The 26,107-nt window shown below is 36.6% G+C and overlaps 1 non-coding gene across 1 annotated transcript; it reads left to right on the top strand.

Moving 5' to 3' along the window:
* The first annotated feature begins 3,815 nt into the window (after window positions 1-3,815).
* LOC118759263 (U6 spliceosomal RNA) lies at window positions 3,816-3,922 on the top strand. The gene has a single exon (XR_004996067.2). It is a non-coding gene; the product is annotated as a U6 spliceosomal RNA (small nuclear RNA).
* Window positions 3,923-26,107: the final 22,185 nt, after the last annotated feature.

Here is a 26,107-nt window from a genome sequence, read left to right as displayed (position 1 = left end):
TGGATCAACTCAGCTCCAGCCATTGCAGTCACTTGGGGAGTGAATCATTAGACAGAAGATCTTCCTCTCTGCCTCTCCTCCTTTCTCTATATATCTGCCTTTTCAATAAAAATAAATAAATATTTAAAAAAAGATTCTATGCTCATTCTAAATACTGATAACCATTAAGCAACAATTTAAAAAAGCACCTCTGCGATTGTTAATAAGCAACTTTACCCCACAGGGGAGAATTATTTTCTGTACCTTTAAAACAGAGCAATTTGTTAAGCTTTTATTGTGAAATATAAACAATGGAAAATGAACAACTGTGCATAATCTTACCTTATATTGAAAACTCATAACTAATAATAGTACTGAAATTTAATTTTCCTTTATGCATGCATTTGTATTACATAGTAGATATATAAGCATATAGATATTTATATATGCATTTTGCATGCAAAGTAAAAATGCAGATATTTTACATATAGATTTTAAGTATGAAATGAAACATAAATTTGAGATAAGTACTCAGAATAATGAAATGTTTGATTTGAACACGTAAATAGGTATTCATGCAACAATTTTCTTTTCAAAATAGTGTCATTAATAGCTGTGTTTCCAGTACAGGTTTGTATACAGTGACTCACATTTTAGTCAGGAACATTCAGTGCTCATATAATGATGTCTATTCACCATTTCTTCGTTCAAGGAACACGTCCCTTGAGGACGTGGAGGAACTTGCATAACATCAAATTGGAACTTTTATGCATATTGAAAACCAAAGACGCTATTAAACTTTTCTCATGACATGATAGGAGAAGACAAGTACTGATCCGAAGAGACTTCTATTAGTCATAGTGTTACAATATGAATACCATAAAACCAATTATGAAGCATAACTGCAAAAAAAAAATACTATCTTACCTACTTTCTAGATGACTCACTTTAAAGACTTTGGGTTAGAAAACATGTCAACTATCAAAGTGACACAGTCAGAAAAATCAGAATATGGAATATTTCCTAAAACAAATCAATGAAAAGAAAAATAGTGTTGGCATTCCAAATGAATGCTAGTTCAAGTCCCAACTGCTCCAGTACCCTGGTGATGTGCCTGAGAAAGCAGAGGAGGCCCAAATCTATGGGCCCCTGCATCCACATGGGAGAGTTCAAAAAAGCTCCTGGCTTGAGACCAGCCCAGCTCCAGCTGTTGCAGCTATTCAGGGAGTGAAACTATGGATGGAAGATCTCTCTATCACATTATCTCTCCTCTCTCTGTATCTCTACCTAACAAATAAAAATAAACAAATCTTTTTAAAAAGGGATGTGAAACATAACAAAGGAGGAAAAACATGCAATATTTGAAACATGGCTTTATTTGGTATTTAAATGATAAAGCACTAAAATGAATGTGTTTTTAAGGTAATCAAAGACATATGACAATTATAGAATGTACCATTGTTTAGCAATATACTTAATCATGTAAGAAATCATATCATTACTAAGATTTGCTCTAACCATCAGTAAGTTGACCATGGTAAGTATACAGAGATGGAAGAGAAAAAGATGAAATCTGAATGATTGTATGTCAAACGTAAGAGAAAAATTCGAGGTCTTATTGAACTAAAGTCTCAATTCATGTATTTACACATGAAAGTTTATGTGATGTAAGCTTAGAATCACATAAACAAACACGTTGTCAAATGGCACAGTGCTAACTGAAGAAGAATCCAGGAAAGAACGGTGCGACGGTAGTTTCAGGAGTTTCCCTATGGCGTAGAAGTACCATGTGATGAAGTTTAGAATGATAAGAAATAACTGTAACACATTTTTATGTGAGTTGTCCTGAAGCATGATTATTCTTTTGTGATTATTAATATTAAACTAAGTTTGCCTGGTTGTGTGACCTTTTTAAAAAGATATACAAAGATCATTATAAGCTGTAGTTTTGAAAAATGAAACTGATTTTATTGAAATAAAGTCCGTTGTATATCAGTTAATTCATTTACATTTGGCCTTTTATAAAGAGAGTTCAAAACTTGACATAGTAAGGAAAAAATTAGGAAAACAGCCTTACAAAAGAGTATGACTCTTTGCAATTTTTAGACATAATAAGGAAAGGTATATAGCCCTTTCTTTTCAAACCAAGGAAGAGATCTTTAAGGAAATGCTGGAAAATTGCAAAGGCTGCTGCTTGAATGTTATGAGGCCTGGAGAAAGAATTCAGATATTGCTTTGACAAAGTGAAACACGACTCACCATGGTTATAATGGCTTGAGATGAATGGAAGGAATGAGGAAGGAAATTCGAAGAAAAGAACATAAAGACAGGAGCAAAGAGGAAGGGCTTAAAATGGTTGGCCTGGGCAGGTGTTCTTCTCCAGGGGACAAATGTGTAGCGGTTTACCAGGTACTAGATGTGGACCTGCAAAAAGATATTAAACGAACTTCTGTTCAGAAAGGATTGAAAATTACCGTTTTACAGGGTTTAAAGGAAGAAAGATAAGCATTAAGGAAGGAAAGAAGGAAATATGGTTATTGTCTTAGGTTTATACCTATGAAATATCTGAAATATGTTCTTTTTTAAATACATTTTATTATTATTCTTATTATTTTATAGTACAGTTTCATATTCCCTTATCCCCTCCCCAGTTCCCTCCCCCCCCAGTTCCTCTATATCATTACTAACATATAGTTCTTCATACTCAGTCATATGTCAATCATTGCGGGCCTGGACAATGGCAGAGAGTCCAGAATCCTATTGTCAAGATATAGTAAACAGTTTCTTTGTAAGTCTATCTTTGTCTGGAAGCAGAAATGCTTACCACTCTACATTCTCACATCTGAATGTTAGTCTCCATTTCACAACTACTGTACATCCCCTTAAATGAAAAGCCATGTTTCAAAATCAACAATAGGAAGAAAAGAGGAAATTTACAATGCCATGAAGTTAAATGACATGTTACTAGATATGATAGTCTCCATTACACAACTACTGTACATCCCCTTAAATGAAAAATCATGATACAAAATCAACAAATAGAAATTTACAATGCCTGAAGTTAAATGACATGTTACTAGATATGACAGTCTCCATTACACAGCTACTATACATCCTCTTACATGAAGAGCCACAAAACAAAGTCAACATCTGGGAGAAAAAAGAAATTAACAACACCAAGAAGTTAAATAACATGCTATTAAATGACTAATGTGTAGCTGAAGAAATGAAAATCAAGAACCTTCTTGAAGAAAATGATGCCGCCGTATGATACACGAGTCATTGAATGATTTAATCAGAAGGAAGTGTTTTGAAGAGATGAAACTAACAGAGAATAACAAAACCTATGTGATATAGTTTCCGCTAATCTTTGTTGAAGTGTGTCACCTCCAGACAATAAGCAGATGGGTTTTGTTTTTTAATCAAGTGTACTACACTATGATGTTTGATTAAGCTTAAGCCATTTACATTCAGCTAAAAGAATTTGCCTCATCCAAACCTGCCCTACAAATGATACTTCAAGATGTTCTCTTGGCAGAGAAGAGGAATAGCACCTACCAAAACCAAAGGCAAACGGGAAGAACATCCCAGTAAAATGACAACAGAAGACTAAACCAATGAACAACCCATTGCTAAAATGACAGGACAAACGTAACACCCATGTATATTAAACTCTGAATGTAAATGGCTTAAGCTTAATGAAATATGTTCTTTATATTGATAAAAATTTTTAAAAAGAAAATTCACCCATAAGGCAAGGAAAGCTATGTAAAAATGCAAAATGCCATTTCCAGAACAGGACCATACTGATACTTGTCAACTAAAGTAGATATGTAGTGCTCGCTTCGGCAGCACATATACTAAAATTGGAACGATACAGAGAAGATTAGCATGGCCCCTGCGCAAGGATGACACGCAAATTCGTGAAGCGTTTCATATTTTTATTGTCCATGCCTGCAATGATGGACATATGACTGCATATGAAGAACTATATGTTAGTAATGATATAGAGGAACTAGGTGGTGGGGGGGAGGGAGTTGGGGAGGGGATAAGGGAAATGCCAGGAGCCTATGGAATTGTATCATAAAATGATGATAATAATAATAATAAAATGTTAAAAAAAATAAAATTGGGAAGGAAAAAAAAAAGTAGATATGTAAGATTCACGATACCTGACTTTATCTAGAATTTTCTCGAGTCCACACAAAAATGCTCTCAGAAACTGGAGATCACCTGTAAACCACAGGAAGCCAATGCCCCGAACAGAAGACTTTACCTGCCTCGTTCCTAATCAATTACGGAGTAATTGAGATTGTCATCTCACAAAGTGCTTAGCAGTGAAGGCTTAAGAACCATCTTAGAAAGCCTCTGCCCACTTCAGGCCTCCCTGCCCGGGCTAAGCTTTAGCAGCACAAAGGGCAGAAACTGAAAATCTTCATGTGTTTGCACATGAAAATCACAAAACAAGTTTTACATTTATGAATTGGAGGTTCTATTTCCTGAGTGAGTAGTATATGAAAAACAATTGGTGCTGCATGAAACCAGAAAGCAAAGGAAAAAAACTATGTGTGCTACTTCTCACAGCTCATTTAAACTTTTCACTTCAAATTACAAATTTGTAAACAAATAGGTAACACACACACACTCCTCCTTCTCTTACCTGTTGCTGAACAACACCTCCAACCGATTGAAGGCACTAGTGTAGCAGACCCTAACTGGGTCTGCTCCCCCTCTTTGCAGAAAGCAGAGCACTGATGTTGGATTGCTGGGAGAAAGCGGGTATTAATTAGAAAGCGCAGAGCAAGGAGCAGGACAGTTATGCTCGGGAGTGATGGAAATCGCAGCTGAGAGATGTGTGATCAGCTCCTGTGCAAATTCCTGGTTGGCCGGTGAAGCTTGGGACCTTCCTTTGGCTGGTCAGTAAAGCTGTGCTTTTTAGGTACTCTATGATGGCCAGGTGGCCTCCAGTTGGTCTGAGAGTCACATAAGTGTAGTAATGACATTTTTCCCCCCAGAATTACCCCAGATGCAGTCCTCCAGACAATAGTGGTTATAAACATTTTTATTTGCAGGGAAGCAATTTTGTAATTAGAACCTTGAAGTGCTGATTGTGCCTCTTGCTCAACTTAGCGAACTTTTTAAAACACGGGGCAAGCAAAAACATCTTGTCTGAAAGGAAAAAAAAAAACACCTCTCCTTACTATTGTGATATTTACCATATTCTGTGGGGCGAGACAATTTGGGTCAGAATAAGTTGAGTACTTTGTGCTGAAAAGTGTATTATGGGGCCCGGCACGATGGCCTCATGGCTGAAGTCCTCGTCTTGAATGCAGCAGGATCCCATATGGGTGCCAGTTCATGTCCTGGCTACTCCACTTCCCATCCGGCTTACTGCTTGTGGCATGGGAAAGTAGTTGAGGATGACCCAAAGCTTTGGGACCCTGTACCTGCATAGGAGACCTGGAGGAAGTTCCTGGCTCCTGGCTTCGGATTGGCTCAGCACTGGCCGTTGCGCTCACTTGGGGAGGAACCCATCGGACGGATATCTTCCTCTCTGTCTCTCCTCCTCTTTGTATTCTGACTTTGCAATAAAAATAAAAAAATCTTAAAAAAAAAGAAAAGTGTATTATGATTGTCCTGACCATTTTGAAAATAAAAAGTACCCTTAATAAGGAAGGGTTATTTTCAGGGAAATGTCAATAAAATGGGGTCTATTTTTTTAGCTTATTAACAAGCAATAATACATTTGAGTTTTTCTGGGTTATGCATGTGACTATAATTAATAAAGACTGCAGATTTTCACATGTCATTTCCACTGATAATATCATTGGTTTCATACGTATTTGAGCAATAACTAAAAGAACTAAACAAAATGAGAAGTAATTTCAATATTGTTTTCATAAACTAAAGCATAAAATTCCACATTTACTAAATGAGAATTCTAAACAAAAGAGCCTTTAATATTGCATGAGATTCTGGTGTGTGTGTGTGTGTGTGTGTGTGTGTGTGTTTGAGAGAGAGAGGGATTGTGTGAGACTTTACCCGGGTCTTGAAGGAGCCAAACAATGTGGAAGACCATGAAGTACATCTCATTCTGAGTCTCATGCAGTTACAGAGAATGAGTTTTCGGCCCCTCATCAAGAGAATTCACGAAGAGTTCATGGTGGGTCTGATCTCATATATATAACTCTCTGAACTACTTTTCCACAAAGACACAGAAAGGAATCTACCAAAGAACAGCAGAGGAGCCATGCTGACATTCAATGAATGCACTAACTGCTATTTTACAGTGTTCTTCAATGTGTTAGTTCTATCATGCTGAGACCTGCATAAAAATGAAATGTCATACTTCACTACTCTTCCAACCAGTGCTACAGTTTATTTTCTTGTCTTCTGATGGAGTTCACAAATTTAATAACTGTCTTTTATTCCGGTCTCTATACTCCCTTTCAGCTTCCTATTCAGGCTTCTCTCTCTGCAGGCTTGCAGGAAATGTCTCATTTTAGGTTTTCTATAAAGAACATAATAGACAAGAAAAGTAAAGGAGAAGAGGATATTATCTATCGTTTAGAAATGGACAAGGGGCAATCAGACTATTTTCATGGAGATGGAGTGGGGGAAGAAAAGCTCTCCTGACTATTGTGATATTTACCATATTCTTTGGGGCGAGACAATTTGGGCTAGAATAAATTGAGTACTTTGTGTTGAAAAGTGTATTATGATTCTCCTGACCATTTTGAAAAAAAAAAAGTGCCCTTAATAAGGAAGGGTTATTTTCAGAGAAATGCCAATAAAACGGGGGTCTATCTTTTTTTAGCTAATTAACAAACAGTAATACATTTGAGTTTTTCTGGGTTATGCGTGTGGCTATAATTAATAATGACTGCAGGTTTTCACATGTCACTTCCAATGACAATGTCATTAATGAGGTGCATTGTTGTACAGGTTTTTTTGCAAGTTGGGTAATGGCAGAATAAGATTCAGGCAATATTTCAACTGAAATATCATTCTCATTAAGGAGTGAATCAGTGACTTACCACATTCTGTTTAGTAGCTTTTAAACACGCAGGCAAGCACATACCAAGCACATTGCAAGAGTAAGTCTAACTAGCCATCTTTGTTTCTGTCCCATGCGCTACACCTTTCGCCTCCAAGTAAAAACACAGCATGTGAGAATGAATCACTGCTAATCTCAGAAAAAGTGGTTTTGCAACATTGAATTATTTAAATGCTAATTGCAGGGCTTTGCATACAAATAATCTAACAGAACTTACCACTAGATGATATCTAGTTTTCTTTCAGAGTTCCAAGAGGCTCTCAGTGCTGCCATAGCTTTTCCTTCATGACAATATATAGACATCAATGTATATACTTGAAATAAAAATGCTGAAATTACTTTTCTCCCATGTACTGGTTCTATTTCACAGCATTAGGATACCGGAACAGAGTGCTATGATACACACAAAAATTCCATTTGATGTATTTGGTATCTAGTATTCCATTCTCATTGTAAACCTCCAAATCTCACCAGAATCCATCTCATGTCATTATCCATTTTCTTTTACTATGTTAAAGATAATAAAGTAAGTAAATTTGAGCTGATTTGTACTGAACCATTCTCTCAGTGAAAATTCCCAAGGAGACGATAGGAGAGATTGTTTAATTGTTATGTTCAGAAGCTGTTCTTAAATTTCGGTGTGCATAAGGATCTTGTGAGATACCTGTTAAGTGCAGAGTTTCCGGGCTGTACTGTTATAGACACAATAGGCACTCTTGGGTGGTGGCCCAAGATTTGAATTTGAACCGTCACTCCTCATGTGTTGCTCCAATATGTTATAAAGGCACTTTCTGAGCATTTATTTTTTCCTTACAATTGACAACATGTCCATCTTATCTTTAAATATCCATTTTATCTTTAAAGCCATCATCATGTTTGTAATTATTTTAATAAAATTCTGTATTTGTTTTATCCTCCATTCCTTCAACTTTCTCAAAAATGTTTCTCTGTTTAAAATAACCTTTGCTTTTTTCCAGAGAAAGGTTTATGTATTTATTTGAAGGGCGGAATTAGAACAACGGAGAGGAAAAGAGAGAGTGAGAGAAATCCTGCATCTTCTTGTTTCACTCCTCAAACAGCAGCAACAGCGAGGGCCCAGCTAGGCTGAAACCAGAATCCAGAAGCTTCTTCCAGGTCTCCTGGCTGGGTACAGGAACCCAAGCACTTCAGCTATTGTCCGCACCTTCCCCAGGCTTTGCCACATTGCAGGATCACAAAAGGTTACATCAAGTGAAAGATGCAGTGACACCAATGTTAGCTTTTTTTCAACTAGGTGCACTTTAGACATTCACACAAGGGTAAAACCTCCTAAGAATGTATTTCTCAGAACAGATCCCCTATGAAGAATGACTGACAGGTTTGATTTTGAAAGTCAGATGAGCAGAGAGGGAAAGACAGTGAGACAGCAAGATCTTCCATGATATGATGCAATCCAAAAATACACAGAACAGTGAAACGTGCACAAAACAAACAAAAACAAAAAACAAAAAAGAATCAGAGCCTAAGTTACTTCTTTCCCAGGTGCATTAGGTGGGAGCCGGGTGGAAGTAGAGTAGAAGAAATGGAAACCTTTGTTATGATATGGGATGAGGAACATCAAATGTCAGCTCCACGTGCTGTGTCTAAACAGCTTCCCCAGAATACAGCCTCTTGGTTGAGTGGCTTGTGACATATCTTGTTTCTTACTTTTCCTTCAGGAGAGACTAAGTTTTCAATTATGAGCTGTCTCAATGGTTGAGATGTGGTATTCATGTATCTCTCCTAGTTGTAGGATTTTTGTAAATTCATAAATTTACCACAAATGGTGGTCTTTTTCCTATCATTTCTAGAAGTTTCTAATATTTTCAGATACTAACCCTTAGCAATTTCCTCCATATTTCTTTTTAAACATTCATTATATTTTACTATACTTTTTATTTTTATCTAGTCATTTGAATTTATCTTTTGTCTTACTACTTTTTATTGGAGGCATTTCTAAGGATATTTCTTTATAATCTTTTTATAAAAAAAGTTACCAAGATATTTTAATGTCATAAATTTTTATCTATATCTACTTGATTTACAAAAATTGTCTATTTTCTAATATGTAGCATCAAAACCTGGTCAAATTATTTTTCAAATTTAGCTCATCTCTTAAGATGTCATTTCCCATTTATGTGTTTGATACTTTTACATGTACTGAATATTTAAATGCATTTTTTCCATTGGAAAGACGTGACTACAGAGGGAAGGAGAGACAGAGAAAGATCTTCCATCTGCTAGTTCATTCTCCAAATGACTATACTAGTTGGAGATGAGTCAATCAGAAGCCAGAAGCTTTTTCCACATCTCCCATGTGGATACAGGGGCTGAAAGATCTGTGCCATCCTCCAATGCTTTTCCAGGCTATAAGCAGGGAGTTTGATTGGAAGTGGAGCAGCTGGGACAGGAACCAGGGTCCATACAGGATACCAGTGCTTGGAGGTAGAGGATTAGCCTGTGGGTCACCATGTGCCGACTCCATACAGAATGCTTAAATATAGCTTAATATATTTTGTTTTTTATCCTATTAATTTAATCTATTCAGTCATGAATCAATGCATATAATTTTGATTAAAAGAACTTCAGAAATTATTTCAGTGCATATTATAACTATCATTATGTTGGAATTCTATAAGGTTTTTCTCCTCTGCAGAAATGCTATTCCTGTAAAAGGCAGAATATATCCTTTAAGACAATGTTACAAAAGCAAAACCTCCAGCTCCTCTGACACACACACACACACACACACACACACACACACCCCCAAATGGGTGTCCTTGAAAAAGTCAGTAGAAACCAGTTTGTACAAATCAGATGTGCAAGCTGACTTTTTCTGATCTAACTTTTGGGGCTCTGGAGTGACCCTGATGCTCATTGCAACAGAGGGTGGGGAGCCAAAGTTGGAGCTGAGTAAGGACCAGAGAAGGCTTCTCTCCTGAGTCCCGAAGGAAGTTAACTGTTCTGTTTCTGGGGACCACTTGGGGCTCCTGGCAGTTGTTCTTATGTCATTAGACCCTGTGAGGAGGGTTCTGAGCTTCTTCCATCCCGTGTGGAAGATCTGATAGAGAATGGTTGACCTCAGAGTTCTCGGCCTATGAGGGCAGTCCAACCAGCAGAAATGCAAATCTTACTATCAGGAATAGATCACGATAAAATATTTCTTTTAGATGAAGGCTGATTCTTCATATATTTGAAGCTAAAATGAAGAGTTTAACATTTCTACATTTTACTTGTTTCTGTAATGAAAAAAAATCATATGGTGAGATGCCCGTCCAATTGTAATGAAGCCACATGCTATTCTAAGTATCAGAAAGCTGAGTTTAATGCAGAATACCTTTTATCCAATGATTTTTCTCATATCGTCATATGCGACATTACAGAGCGTTCATTTAATGAGTAATAGTTTACCTGCATTTCCTTGATTATCTAATGATGCAAAGATGAAAAAAGTGGAAAATATTTTTAAAAATATCAGTCAAGTGTCAAGGCAATTGTTTTTTCCCCCGCGGATTCATTTTTAATCATATGAATGCTCTCCTGTTCTTTTAACCTCAAGAATTCACTCAAAATGGAAAGCTGTCTTCATTAAAAATATCAGTGTTTACATAATTCATCATTAATGTTCACAAATAATGGAGAAAATTAATGGTGTGTTTTTCTGCATATTTCAATCATGGATGATAATCACATGAAACAAAACAAACCCAAATAAACAAACAAAATCAGCCAGAATAAAAAAGATGAAATCAATCCATAGTTTTATAGTCCTAGTTTCCCTGAAGTCTTTCTGCATGTACATAATATACTTATGGTAAGCACTTGTGATAACGCCAGCAAAAATTTTCCATCTCGCTGCATGCTTAATTTTATCCAACTTGTTTTATGGTAGTGTACTGAAACACAGAGTGAAGGTCTGTCTTTGTTTCTCTTCAGAGAATGCCAACAGATTTGTTTAAACCAAAACAAAGAGCATAAACAATCATGTCTCCTTTCAGCTAACTATACCATCCTAAATTCCAGAACTTATTTTTGTAATATGCTGCAATTTCTACTTCTTTGCTAGAGAATTCTTTTTTGATTCATTTTTTTTTTCTCAAGATGAAGAGCTGTTTACTTAGTGCTCCTTGGATTCATTTGTTCCTTATAGATTGATTTTACAGATACATAATGCCAATCTCCCCTTTATTGAAAAATGAGGGATTTCATGTCAATACAAAGTTAAATATAGTGTTTAATGGCTTTTGGAATATCCAGGCACAAATAGGTTGGCAGGGTTTGTTATAATTTAAAACTTTGAAAGCCTCAGTAAAAATCTTCTTTGCTGGGTATCTCAGACCAAATTTTCCCCCATAACATGATTGATTCTAATTAATCCCTTTCACATGTGAACTGCAGGCAAGTAGTTCAGTATCACTTTGTTGGAAATGCATTATCTCCAACACTTCATAAATACTAAATCACAACTATGTTTTAACAAATTCCTAAAGTGATAAATAATCAACATGAGAGCGTGGCTAAAGTTGCTATATTAAAGACCAAGGGAGGAAAGGAATTACTCAAAACAGAATGTTTGGTTCCAAATTAGGTCATGTTAGTGTGAATAGAAACAAACAGACAAGTTTTTATTTTAAGAGGAGTTTATAGAATCTTGTATTATTTGAGCTTAAACTAATCATATATTCCTATATTTACATGAAGAAACAAAATATACTGCTGTATCACCTTGATATTCTGGAAAAGCAGCTAAAGATGTATGTGTTATTTAAAACGTGTATTCCTATATTGATGTCATAAGTTTTTTAGATAAAATTCAGTGGGTTTAAAATGATAGATAGCGATAATATGATAAATTGAACCCAAACAACTAACCATATCATGAAAAAGATTATAATGATCTGTATGAGAGGGAGAACTAAAATCAGTGCCATATTTAGTCTTAACTATTTTAATTTTGAGAAAACAAATGGTAACTTGGTTAGTGGAACAAATGGACTGCAAAAGCAATACCAAAAAAGCCATTCACTAATGAAACATGTATTATGCTTTGTGTAAATTGCAAATAGCAGTCTCTCTGCTATGTAATAAACAACATCTTCAAATTATTCTTACAGGAGGCTCAAGGAGAAATGAGCTTCATGAGACTGTTTTTGCAACTGCACTTAGTATCAGTTGGTAATGTCAGAAAGAATTGCATTTTGGGTAAACTGTTCTGTTAGTGGGGCAGTGAGACCTTCATAGCCGGCTTTTGCTGATCTAACTGCAACCAATATGTAAACAAATCTCAGTTACAGAATACGTCATAGGACATATTTTCTATGAATATTGTTTTAACATTACCTTTGTCATGTCCAGTAAAAGCAGTGCAGAAGAGGTTTCATTTACATACTTGCTCACTCAATTTCTGGGGTTACTGGGCAGGACAGTTTTTCCTTTGTAAAATTTTACTGTGCATCCCAATGGAGTTCACCGAAATTCAAGATAGCTAGTCTCTACAACGTTCTAAATTCATTCCTGCAGTAGATAATTGCAAGATCATACTATTTGTCTGAAAAAAAAAACCAGAAATGGCCATGTCTAAGGCTTCATTGATAGTAGATTTTATTACATAAACATGTATTTAAAATATTGATGAAGTAGCTTCAGGACATCCAATGAAGTTGGAATTAAGCAAAACTTTTCCAGCTCTTGCAGAGGTATGCAAAGTAAAACAAAGAAAAAATACGAACATTTCATTTTATTGGTTTATAAAATTAACTTGGATTTGTTACTTATGTGTATAATATGATAGCTGCAAGTTGTCTGCATTTCACTGATATCACCTGGGACCCATGAGTATTTGAATTTGAACCCTGTGCAACTGGTATCCAGGTAACGTCATGTGGGTGGTAGGGGGGGACGAGAGGATCAGAGAGCATCAGAAGATCCTACTTAAAGCTTCTGTTGGTAATATGGCCAAGCCCAAAGTAATATGGTGGTACATTTTTTGTTCAAAGGAACAGTAACAGAAACCAGTGATTTGGATCTTGAATCAATCTTTGTTTCACCCTGTAAAAATCCTTTAAAATATCTGGTGCTTGGCTTTCCCCATAATACTATAAAAATAGCGTGTACATATCTATCTATATATATACATAAATGATTCTTTTATGTCAGTAAATTACTGAATTATGAAACTCTCCTTTTAATTAGAGTAATCAGTTATGGATATTTGTTAATGCTGACCATTGTCTAGTCAATGTCCATTTTCTCAATGTAAATCAGTAATTAAAAAAATAATTAGAAAGTGTTGAAATTTTACATTTAAAAAAATTGAAGGACTGGCACAATAGTGCAAAAGGTTAATTGGTGCTGTCCCGCAGTGACACTAAAATGATGAGGCATGCTCTGGAAGGTCTGGAAAAGCCACAACCGCAACCGGACCCTTCACTGCCAAAAGCGGCTGCGTTTAAACCCCTCTCTTCGCTGCCCCTTTTCTCAGTGGCATTAGCTTTCCTCCCTGCTTCTCCAGCCCTCTTTCCACCACCCTTCTTCCCACCCGTCCTTCTCTGTCTTTCTCCATCCGTCTTCCCCTGCCCTATTCTTCTCATTCTGGCCCTCATTCTCCTCCCCGTCTTTCTTATCATAGTAGGAGTAGTTGTCGTCCATCCGTTCATCCCGTCTGTCCGCTAGCTTTTACTGGCTACTTTTATATCGTTCTCCACCAATCACTTCTCCCCGTGTGTCCACTTGGCGCTACGTGATAGGCCAGTAGCAATGACATAATCACAGCAAGGGCATTAGCCTATCCCTGTGACTTCCTGTTTACCTGCTGGAGAGACCAACTCCACCTCCTGGCCTTGGGCCAGCCGCCATCTTGTAACAGCCCCTCCAAATCCCAGGAACAGCTTTAGCCTGCTGCTCCCCATAGCTAATACTCTGCCCTGTGAAGTTAGCAAACCCTATGAGCACTGGTTCATGTCCTGGCTGCCCCACTTCCAATCTAACACTCTGCTTTTGGCCTGAGAAAGCAGCAAAGGATGACCCAAGTCATTGAACATCTGCATCCATGTGGGAAGGAACTCCTAGTATTGGTTAAGTTCAGCTCTGGCAGTTATGGCCATTTGGGGAGTGAACCAGCAGATGGAAGATCTTTCTCTCTCTGTCTCTCCTCCTCCTCTTTGTACAGTATGAATAAATCTTTAATATAAGTTTTAAACATGACAGTGTTATTATTAGAAGTATCTGAAAAGGATCAGAAGATATTTTTCATAGCTTTTAAATGTACAACTTTCCATTCCTAAAATGATAACATTCTTTAAGCTGTCTGGGTCATATCAGCATAAAGTAGTGGGAATATTTTCAAAATATTCTCTCCATGATAAATAATTCCTTAATGATGTCCAATCCCTCTCAATATATCATCGTTTTCCTGAAGAGCTAAAGTTCATATTATTTTAATGCATTTCATCACTTATACACTATAGTAACAGATAATCAAAAATCTTTCTGGGATAACAGTGCATAGTTTACTTCTCCCTTGTCTTACTTTGCTTGCATTCCTAATGGTTTTTGTTTTGTTTTGTTTTGAATCCATACTTTGGTTTAGATATCTGTAGTACTTTAATTCGATAATGTCTATAGTAAATATTAGATAATAAAATCCATGACCATGCCCTCAAATGCAATATTTTGTAAAAACTTGAATGCAACATAAAAACAAGCGCTGCCATGAACTCCTCATTTTTGGTGAAAATATCGCTTATTTCTCTGGATATTCAAAGAGTGCTCAGATTTTGACATAAGGAAGTTGAGACAATTGTATCTCATACTAAGTAATGCTAAAGCTTAATTTTTATGTTTGTTTTCTTTTCAAGATTTATTTTATTTTTATTTCAAAGTCAGGTATACAGAAAGGAGGAGAGACAGAGAGGAAGATCTTCTGTCTGATAATTCACTCCCCAAGTGACCGCAATAGCCGGTGCTGAGCCAATCCAAAGCCAGGAGCCAGGAACTTCCTCCAGGTCTCCTACGTAGGTACAGGGTCCCAAGGCTTTGGGCTGTCCTTGACTGCTTTCCCAGGCCACAGGCAGGGAGCTGTATGGGAAATGGAGCTGCCAGGATTAGAACCAGTGCCTATATAGGATTCCAACGCATTCAAGGTGAGACTTTAGCCATTACGCCACCGTGCCGGGCCCTTATGTTTGTTTTAACTAAGCATATATGTTTTCCATTTGGCATTATATTCTACTGCTTTAGGGCACAAACACTGAGTGAGAGATCAATAGCAAATGTAGAAAGCAGAAACAAAACCAAGTAAACACGCCATCACAAGGAACAGAGTATGGAGGGAGTTTCCTTTTGTAGGCCTCCTCACACAGCATGGTGAAGCTTGATTGAGCCTCCCATTTCACAAGAATTACTTAGAAGCACTGCCACTGAAATTCTTCAGTAGTTTTGTATTCATCTATGTTAACTCTAAGGCAGAGCAATGTCTTGAACTATTAGTATAACTACAACACAATACTATTTATTTTATAAATAACATAGTTTTATTTGTTGCCATTTGGAGGATGAAAAGAAAAAGATCAAAGCACTCATTATAAACCTTAGCAATAGCATTGCTTTTATTATTTTTAATCAGATGTATTTATTTGCTTAAAAGGCAGAAAGAGATAGAGAGAGATACTAACAGCATGCTACCATCACCGATGTTTCACTTCTCAAACGATCTCAACAGCCAGGGATAAGGTAAGTGGAAGCCAGAGGCCAGAAACCTCTTCGGAGTTTCCCCTGTGGTTAATGGGTACTCTAACCATCTTTTTTCTTTCCAAGGCATGTTAGCAAGCAGCTGTAGTGGAAGCAAAACAGAACTTGAACGAGATTTCAATATAGAATGTTGGTATTGCAAGAGGAGGCTTAGTGTACTACGCCAGAACACTAACTATAGAAATTGCTGGGCTTCTTCAGTGGTAATAATGTAACCCCCCTTTTCTTTTTAATGTTGTGGTACAATTCCATAGGCTCTGGGACTTCCTTTCCCCCTCCTCAAGCTCCCTCCCCTCAACTGATTTCCATCATACTGTTACAATAGTGTAGTCCTTCATAAGCAATCATAAGTCCGTCCTTCTGTTACTGAAGTGTGTCCTGACATTGCTGGTACAGACAAAGGGTGATAGTCCAGCATTCTCTTGTCAAGATACATCCAACATTTTCATTAGGAGTTCATCTTTGATTTGGAAATAGAGATGCATACTTCATTGTATCTTCACATCTGGATGAAATAGTCTCTATTACACTGTTATTATACATTCCCTTAAATGATAAACCATGAAAAAAGTCAGCAACAGGAATAAAATTAAGATAAAAAAATTTACAGCACTATGGCGTTAAGTAACACACTCCTGAATAACCTTTGTGCCAATCAAGAAATGAGAAAGAAAACACGAAATCTTGTTGAAGAAAATGATGCTACTGTGTGATCCATGAGTGAATGAAGTATTTGATAAGAGAAAATAAACTGAAAGAAATGACAATAAAAGCAAAAAAAAAATATCAAAACCAATGGGTTGCAGCAAAAACAATATGGAAAGGGTTATTGGCCTTATAATTTGCATGAAGTTTGCCTTGTATCAGAGAGACCATATGATATTTGTCCTTTTGGGATTGGCTTATTTCACTGAGCATAACCCTCCCTAGTTGGGACCAATTGGTTGCAAATGATTGAATTTCATTCTTTTTTAATGGCTGAGTAGTATTCCACAGAGTAGATGTACCACTATTTCTTTTTTCTTTTTTTTTTTTTTTAAAGATTTATTCCATTTTTATTACAAAGTCAGATATACTGAGAGGAGGAGAAACAGAGAGGAAGTGGAGCTGCCGGGACTAGAACCAGCGGCCATATGGGATCAAGGCGAAGACCTTAGCCACTAGGCCACGCCACCGAGCCCAATGTACCACTATTTCTTAAACCACTCCTCTTTGGAAGGGTATCTCGGTTGTTTCCATGTCTTTTCTATTGTAGTTTGTGCTGTTGTAAAAAAAAGGTTACAGATACCTTTTTTACATGCAGTTTCCATTTCCTTTGGAGATATTTCTAGGAGTGGGATAGCTGGGTAATATGGCATGTTTATATTGTTTCAAAAATATGAAGGTTTATATTGTTTCAAAAATTTGAACCCTCAGTATAAAACTTAGGGTTATCAAGTTTAGTAAGTACTGCAGTCTTCCTTAATCTGTGCTTTTACTTTCTGTAATTTTAGTTATCCACTGTCAACTGAAGGCCAAATATTAAATGGAAAATTACTGAAAGAATTTGATATGCTGTAAATTATGTGTCATTTCGGTTGACACACAAATTTTTGCCCTGTCCTGCTCTGTGCCACCTGGGATGTGAATCGTCCTCTTGTACAATGAATCTACCCTCCTGTTTGACATGTAGTTGCCATCACAGTTATAAGCTGTCCCAGTATGGCATGTCTGGTTTTCAAGTAACCCTTATTGCTCTTAATCATGACCATATTGCTCAAGAGTAGTGATGCCAGCAATTCATGCACAACAAAGACGAACTGTACAATGATTTTTTTAAGTGTAAAAGTGAAAAAACTATCTGCTTAGAGACAGAAATAGTATGCTGAGTTTGCTAAGCTCTACAGCAAATTACTGGGCACATTGTATAAATTAGATGTTTTATAGCATTGTGTGATAAACTGTAGTATGTCTAGAATTTGGTACTATTTACTATTTTAGACAGTTGCTTGGAACATACGCCCTATGAATTAAAGGGAATACTGTATAATATAATATATATGTGTGTGTACATATATATGGATATACATAAATACATATTTGAATTTCATAGAAACAAAGGATTTTGGGGGGTGTTTTTGTGTCTTAACTATTTCTGGGACAAAGTAAAACAATTCATCATGTATCTGAAATCTAAATACAATGTATTCTGCATGTTCAGAAAATCTTTGTGCTGTCTGAGCCTAAGCTGTGTTCCAAAAGAGACTTCAATAGTAATCGGGTAATAGATTCCTTAAAAAATCAGTTAGATTAAAAATGGTCATTTGAAAACACACAGTGAACGCTCCTTTTTAATTTGAGGTCAAACAAAAACAATCTGAGAACAACAGCAGGGCCCAGTCTGATTTACATAAGTCACTTGAGAACATAGTCTTCAAAAAACCTGTAATTTTCATCAGAAAGCTTTCCCAACACTTTATGTAATGCCAACTGAAGTCTGGTGCATCTTCGGAAGCACTTTGACATGTCTTTTTCAGTTAATTGTATTTAATCTTTACAAAATTACTTGAATGAGAAATGTGTAATTTGTTCTTTTAGTAAAATGGAGGAAATTGAAACTCAGGTAAAATAATCGCTTAAGCCCTTGCAGTTAGTAATTCTAAAAGTAATCTGTTTTACCCCAAATCCTATAATCTTCTTCTATTTAGTTTCCATAGTTTTAAATATTTGTGTATGATTTTCAAATTATAAATTTTATCTATTCATTTCCTTTTCCCCTGCATACCTATACAACGAGATATTCAGCATTTAAAACCAAAATACACTGATTGCATTAACCTTGGGGGTTTTTATTATTGTTAATTACAGAAAATTCCTACACTTTCTTTATAATTTACAGATAATGATTCATTGATTTAACAGGGAAGATGAACAGTGGAGAATGAAATTGCCTTGATTATTATTTTAACTCTTCTGGAAAAATTTAGAGGATAATTTGTCACTGATCTCACTACCCATGGTTATTCTTTGATATAAAACATTTTAAATTATACCAGATAATTAATTAACAATGGAACCTCATATTTTTTATATTCAGCAATTGAAAACCTTGATATAACTTAACATTCCTCAAGGTAAAAGAGATGCTTTGAAATATTTTTGTATTTCCAGCTCTTTGGAACATACTAATGTAAAATATAAATATAGATTGTCATTTATTAGGTTTAGGTCAAATTTCACCAAGAAAATGCAAACTGCTTTTCTAATATAAGCCCTCTACAATGATTAAGTTAAAAAAAAACATCAATACATCATAAATGTAACTTTGCTTTAGGCAGAATCTAATCATTTTTGCCTGAAAAATTCTCACTTTCACAATTCAAAATTATCTGCTATGCATATATTGTTAGGAAATACAGCCTGTTAACCTTTACGAGCCTATGCTGCATTCTGAAAATGCCATATTGGAAAGTTAAGACATGCATTTTGCTGTAAGAACTTGGCTGGTAGCCTATGTGGCAGACATTTTATATGCTGAGAGGAATGACAATCTATAACAACTTAGGTTTCTAGTGCTTTGTATTCCAAACTCACAATCCTTGCTGTCTTTTTCTGCTAAATCTAACAGTCTCAGCCCCAGGTTTAGCTAAAGGCAAAGTTAGAGTTGTTTGAAATTTGCCTTTACTGTTTAAGCCTCCTTTACAGTTCTCTCAGAGTAGCACATCTTTCTGGCTTATCATGTGTCCTACCAGTGAATTCTTAGTGTCTTTACAAGGTGTTTTTATTTTCCATTCACAGCTTCGAACTCATCCAAATAGAAATATTTATAACTCACCTTCTGCTTATTTAATTTATTCAACATAAATTAAGTGGTCATTGTGCAGGGGTCATCAGTGTCAGGTTCTAGGAACTCAAATTCCCCATGGGGCTTTCAATCTGTTGGGTAGTTGGAAATTAAGAAAAAAAGAAAAAGGATATAGGAAAAAAGCGACATTTTTAAGCAAAATAGATAAAAGATGGTGTCAAAACCCGAAGGGCCGGGGTTCAGAGTGGTGGCTCAGTGGCTAAATCCTCACATTGCAAGTGGTCCCTCATGGGTGCTTGTTCGTGTGCTAGCAATTCCACTTCCCATCCAGCTGCCTGTTCGTGGCCTGGGAAAGCAGTTGAGGATGGCCCAAAGCCTTGGGACCCTGCATCCCCATGGGAGACCTGGAAGAGGCTCCTGGATCCTGACTTCGGAATGGCTCAGCTCTGGCTGGCATGGCCACTTGGGGAGTGAACCAGCTGGCAGAAGATCCTTCTGTCTGTAGATCAGCTTTTGCAATGCAAATAAATATAAAAAAAAATCTGTTAAAAAGAAAGAAAAAACCTGAAGGGTGAACACACAAAAAAAATAAAAGAAAATTTCTGATTTATTGATATAGACCACAACCAGAAACATATAACATGAAATTCTGCATATACTACACAGATACTATCAACTCTGTGTCATAGCTGGAGCTTGTCCTAAATCAACACATGAGATCCGCCTACAGGTAACACCCACAGGTCTCACAGTGCTTTGGGTCCTTCACAACCCATGCTCGCTCTCCCTCTTGCTTACCACTGCAAAGCGAACAAGTCCTGGATACAACCCATTTATCTCCATTGGTCCCTCAAAGTTTGTTGTTCTCTTGTTATCTGGAAGCAACAAACAATTGCTGCTATCCCACTAACATTTTCAGTTGGTTGCTTTGTTTCTGGTGGCAATAGAAAGTATTTGGTTAGCTCAAACATATCGAGGAAGTAGAATAAGCTGGAGAAGTAGAAATTGTGTAGTGGGTGACTAATCTTTGTTTGTTGTCTACAAAGTTCAATCCATATTCAAAGTGGTTGCAGAGAGAACAACAAACACAAGAATTTAGCACACCATATCATGTCATCCAATGCTACCCTGTAGTGTATGCACTTGTGCCATTCAGTGTAAGTTACATCACACAAAAGTTCTGGAAAATTTGCCTTTCTGAACCATTTGAAAGAAAGGATTCATACACAACACTTATTTGCTTGTTTAGTTTCAATTTATAGTTACTAGGTGAGAAGAACATTGTCTTACATATTAGAGGTACAATTATAAAAATTAGGATAATCGAGTATATAGAATTCTCGCATGAATACACTATTCTTCCTTGTATATTCATTCCATTTTGTCTACTCCAAGTAGAACTTTATTTCAGTAATCCACTGAAACATCACCTTAGGAAACACTTTAATGCTTCTATTGGCTAAATTCATTCTCCATTACCCTCTTATTTTATCACTTTGCAGTGATTTTACAACTGATCATTCATAATAACTAATAAGAGTCATCACCACGATATGCCATGGATTCTTGGTTTCATTGCTAGCTCTAGCAATGGTTCTTTTTTTTTTAAAGATTTATTTATTTTATTACAAAGTCAGATATACAGAGAGGTGGAGAGACAGAGAGGAAGGTCTTCCGTCCAATGATTCACTCCCCAAGTGAGCCGCAACGGTCGGTGTGCGCCGATCCAAAGCCAGGAACCAGAAACCTCTTCCGGGTCTCCCACACGGGTGCAGGGTCCCAATGCATTGGGCCGTCCTCGACTGCTTTCCTAGGCCACAAGCAGGGAGCTGGATGGGAAATGGAACTGCCGGGATTAGAACCGGCGCCCACATGGGATCCCGGGGCATTCAAGGCGAGGACTTCAGCCGCTAGGCCACGCCGCCGGGCCCATCTAGCAATGGTTCTAACAATGAATCTAGTGGCGGTCTTTATTTTCCATTTTCTAATATTTTGAGAGTCTGGTTCTGACATCATAACTGGGTGACCTCAAACTAATAAATGAATACAAATAAGTTGATAACTTGTAATCTTTCTTGTCCAAAATGGCTTACTTTCAAGCCAACATATGTAACGGTGCTGTTAGCATCTTCCCTCATTAACATCCATACAAAAAACAGATTTCTATTTCCTACTTTTGCTCTTCAAACCTATTCCTGCACCAGGGTTTCTTATCAAAGGCATTACTTTGCTTTTGTCCTAAATGCCCAAGTGAAACAAGCAGCATTCCTCCTTTGTTTTTCCCGTTGATTCTGCCAGTTAATCCTTGAGCAGATACTGTATTTTCTAATAATCAAACTATATCTTAACTCAAACTATTTTGTTTTATCTATAATATTTTCTAAGTGATATAGTACCAATCATAAAATAGGTGTCTGTATTCCTTATGTAAATATCCAATTACCAATTTCTCTGTCTCTTTTTTTAAAGATTTGTTTATTTTTATTGCAAAGTCAGATATATTGAGGAGGAGAGACAGAGAGAAAGATCTGCTGTCTGTGCCGACCTGAAGCCCGGAGCTCTTCTGGGTCTCCCACGTAGGTACAGGGTCCCAAGGCTTTGGGCCATCCTCGACTGCTTTCCCAGGCCACAAGCAGGGAGCTGGATGGGAAGCAGGGTGGCTGGGATTAGAACCAGTGCCCATATGGGATCTTGGCACATTCACAGCAAGGACTTTAGATGCTAGACAATCGCGCCGGGCCCTCTCTCTCTCTCTCTTTAAAGATTTTTTAATTTTTATTAGAAAGTCATATTTACAGAGAGAAGGTGAGACAAGAGTAAGATCCTTCATCTGCTGGTTCACTCCCCAAGTGTCCGCAATGGACAGAGTTGAGCCAGTAAAGCCAGGAACTGGAGTGTCTTCCGGGTCTCCTACATGGGTGCAGGGTTTCAAGGGTTTGGGCCATCCTCCACTGCCTTCCCAGGCCACAGACAGGGATCTGGAAAGAAACTGGAGCACGCAGGACACAAGCCAGCGCCCGCATGGGATCCCAGTGCATGCCAGGGGAGTACTTTAGCCACTTGGCTGCTTTGCTAGGCCTACCCTTTCTCTTTTTAAAAGTCTAATGTGCATTTCATCTAGTTACTTCATTAAGTTTTCTGTTTTGCATATAATAATGCATCAATCACTGCTGGTCAATAGAAGTAATTGTTAAAATCTTTTTGGAGATTAGTTTTAAAATATCTGATACAGTTTTGAGTACATGTAAATAGTAATAAGAAACACCATGCTTAGTTACATGCTCTCCAAAAATAAAGTTATGCATAGAGAAGCTCATATCAACATTGTTTGTAGATGAAAAAACTGGTTGTAACTGAGCTGACAGTAAGTATAGGTGAATGCTCAATAAGTAAAACTAAATATACTCCAGTATATTTGCATATTTATATTTCATAATTATATTCCATGAAGTATATTAATTTGTATCAAAATAAGTATGTGAAGGGGCTCGGCAGCGTGGCCTAGTGGCAGAGGTCCTCGCCTTGATCCCATATGGCCGCTGGTTCTAATCCTGGCAGCTCCACTTCCTCTCTGTCTCTCCTCCTCTCAGTATATCTGACTTTGTAATAAAAATAAAATAAATCTTAAAAAAAATAAGTATGTGAAAAATTGAATGCTAAATAAGCAAAACAAATACTACAACACATTATATTTCTGGAATGTGAAGACATTTGCTAAGTAATATTGCATTTATGTATATATAGAAAAATAGAAAGGTACTTGAGCGCCTGCTACCTATGTTGGTGACCCAGATGAAGCTCCTGGATCCTGACTGTACCCTGGTCAGCCCCAACCATTCTGAACATTTTGGGGGTGAGTTAACTAATAATATTCTCTTCTTTTCTCTCAGTATGTCTCTTCCTCTGTAACTCTGCTTTACTAATGAGTATTCTTTTTAAAAATAAGCTATAAAGTCTATGACATTTTAAAATATTTACAATAGTCATAGTTACGCTTCTTAGAGCACTTATTTTTTTTCAAATTGTATTGCTATATAAACTGGTTAAGTGATGCTATTCAGGGACTTTATTATGCATGTATATTGTTTTACATGTGAAGATATATTTTATAATGAAGTTGTTCACAATATCTTCATTTAAACTTGAAATTCTTTAGATGAAGCTTTGGTGTTATATTGTTTACACAGACCTTTTTACCAAGGAGTTGGGATCTGAACTGCTGTGCAGGAAAGTATCATGTTGACAGAAAATTCATCTACTCATAAATGCTCTTATAAATACTAGAGTGAATGTACTTGAGATCTTTTGGTCATTTGCTGTCTTAGATAAACTTCTAGCACTTCAAAGGAGAGTGACAGATTTGTGTTATGATACGATATACTCCATTTCTCACTCCCTTACTTCAGCTGCCTGTATCTGTTCTCAATTATCATCTTGCAAACTCTTTCCTGTTATCGAGGGATCAAAAAAAAAAAAAAAGATATACTAACTAGGAAAGAGGAACAAAGTCACAGGTTTTCAATAATTGAATTTTGTCCCACCACTGTCCTTTTAGAAAGTCATTTAGCAGGTGAGAAAGTCATTTCTAGTATGTGCTACTACAATACTTGTGAGATTCATTTACATAGCATCTCTTGACACTATTATTACCTCTTCATCTTGATAGTAGAAATGACTCATTGTTATGGATAGTGGTGCATAAATGAATATTTATACCTATAGAATTTATGTAGTTGTTCATCATGTATGCTACTAAAATACACCATAGAAACATGTCCCGGAATTTCAGTCAGTACATTTTTTTGTATCTTTGCTAATAAAGTTTTATCTGCTCTTATTTTCAGATCCAATTCGAGGAATTTCAAAATAATAAGTGTTGCTGAAACTGCAGGTTATTTAGTGAGAAGTCAGCTGGTCTCGTAGATATCCAAGAGCATAGAGTTCTGTAATTTTGCATTCTACATGGTAATTTAAAACTATTTTTAAGACTCAGATAATACATTTAAAATATATGCTTTAATAATACATAGATACATCCTACATTTACCCTTTAGAAGCTAAATTTCTACTCACTGTGGGAAAATGGATTTTCCACAGATGCTCAATGACTTCATTGTTTGATCAATGATTATAGAAGAATTGGAATTCCTAGACTTCAGTGCACATGCACACATAACTTTTAAATCAACCAAACCCTCTATGTCTGTGAAATGTGACTAGAAGATATTTATGCTTTTTAGGTATAGAGACAAAGATATTTTGGGGGAAGAACATGGACATTATCATCAGGGTTATGACAAAGACTCTGTCCTTTAGCAAACGTTAGTGAGCCTCTTCCGAGTTTTCCTGTGGATTGGACCTCAATCTTGGACTTGTGTATTTTTCTAGGCAAGTTCAGTTTTAGCAAGAATTCTGCTCAGCCAGGCTATGCCAACCTGACCAAGTTCCTAATCCACCATCCTTAATATCTGATTCCCCAATTGTGGCTTCAGCAAACACCTTTTTAGTGGGGTTAGCAGGACACCTTCTAGATTCGGTGTCTTCTATTAGTGATAATCCATTCATTGATCCCTATTCCTCTCCCTGCTCTTTGCCCATACATTATCACTTTACTTCTTTGTGGTGGAATTGAACCCTTAAACTTCCTCTTAACCCAAATAATCCTATTGAAATAATTTCAGATACTTTCCTGTTACTATCTTAATATGTGCCAGGTTACTTTCACACACACACACACACACACACACACACACACACATACACACACACACACACATACACACACACACTGCTCTGGAAAAACTGAGCCAGTAAAATACAAATGTGTGTAAATAGAGTCTTATTTCAAGTAACTGGCTGGTGAGCTTGTATGGGCTGACTATTCAAATGCTGTTGGGTCAACTTTGAATTCAGACACTCATGTAGAATTTTGTGTTAATGTTAAATCAGAATCCCAAGCCATGGAAACCGCAGTTTTTGCTCACAAGGCTGTCAGTGGATTGGAGACTAAGGTCCATTATTTAGGAAAATTTTTCTTACTCAACTCCACTTATCTTAAGTATTATCTGCATTTATAAATTATCTTCATGGAAATATCAATCCCAGTATTTGATTAAATAACTGGATTTCATATGCTAATTTGGCACACATGATTAACAATCACCCCTATGGGTGCTAGCTTGTGTTCTGTCTGTTCCACTCTTGATCCAACTTCCTGATACTGTACAAGGGAAAAGAACAGAGGATGGCCCACATCCTTGGGTTCCTGAACTCATGTGGGAGATTTCAAAGAATATCCTAGCTCCTGGTTTTGCATCAGCCCAGTTCTACTGCTGTGGTTATCTGGAGACTGAACCAGGGGATAGAGGATCTCTGTCTCTCCTCAGAGTGTAATTCTGCTTTTCATGTGAAAATAAATAAATCTTTCCAAAATAGTTAATTGTTAAAAAGATTTACTTAGATTATATAATTTTCTGTCTAAAAATTAATGAGATAACAGAATTGAAATATCTTAAACTCTT

Source organism: Ochotona princeps, chromosome 6, assembly GCF_030435755.1.
Source record: "Ochotona princeps isolate mOchPri1 chromosome 6, mOchPri1.hap1, whole genome shotgun sequence".
Classification (NCBI taxonomy): Eukaryota; Metazoa; Chordata; class Mammalia; order Lagomorpha; family Ochotonidae; genus Ochotona; species Ochotona princeps.
This window is presented reverse-complemented; position numbering and strand designations above follow the sequence as displayed.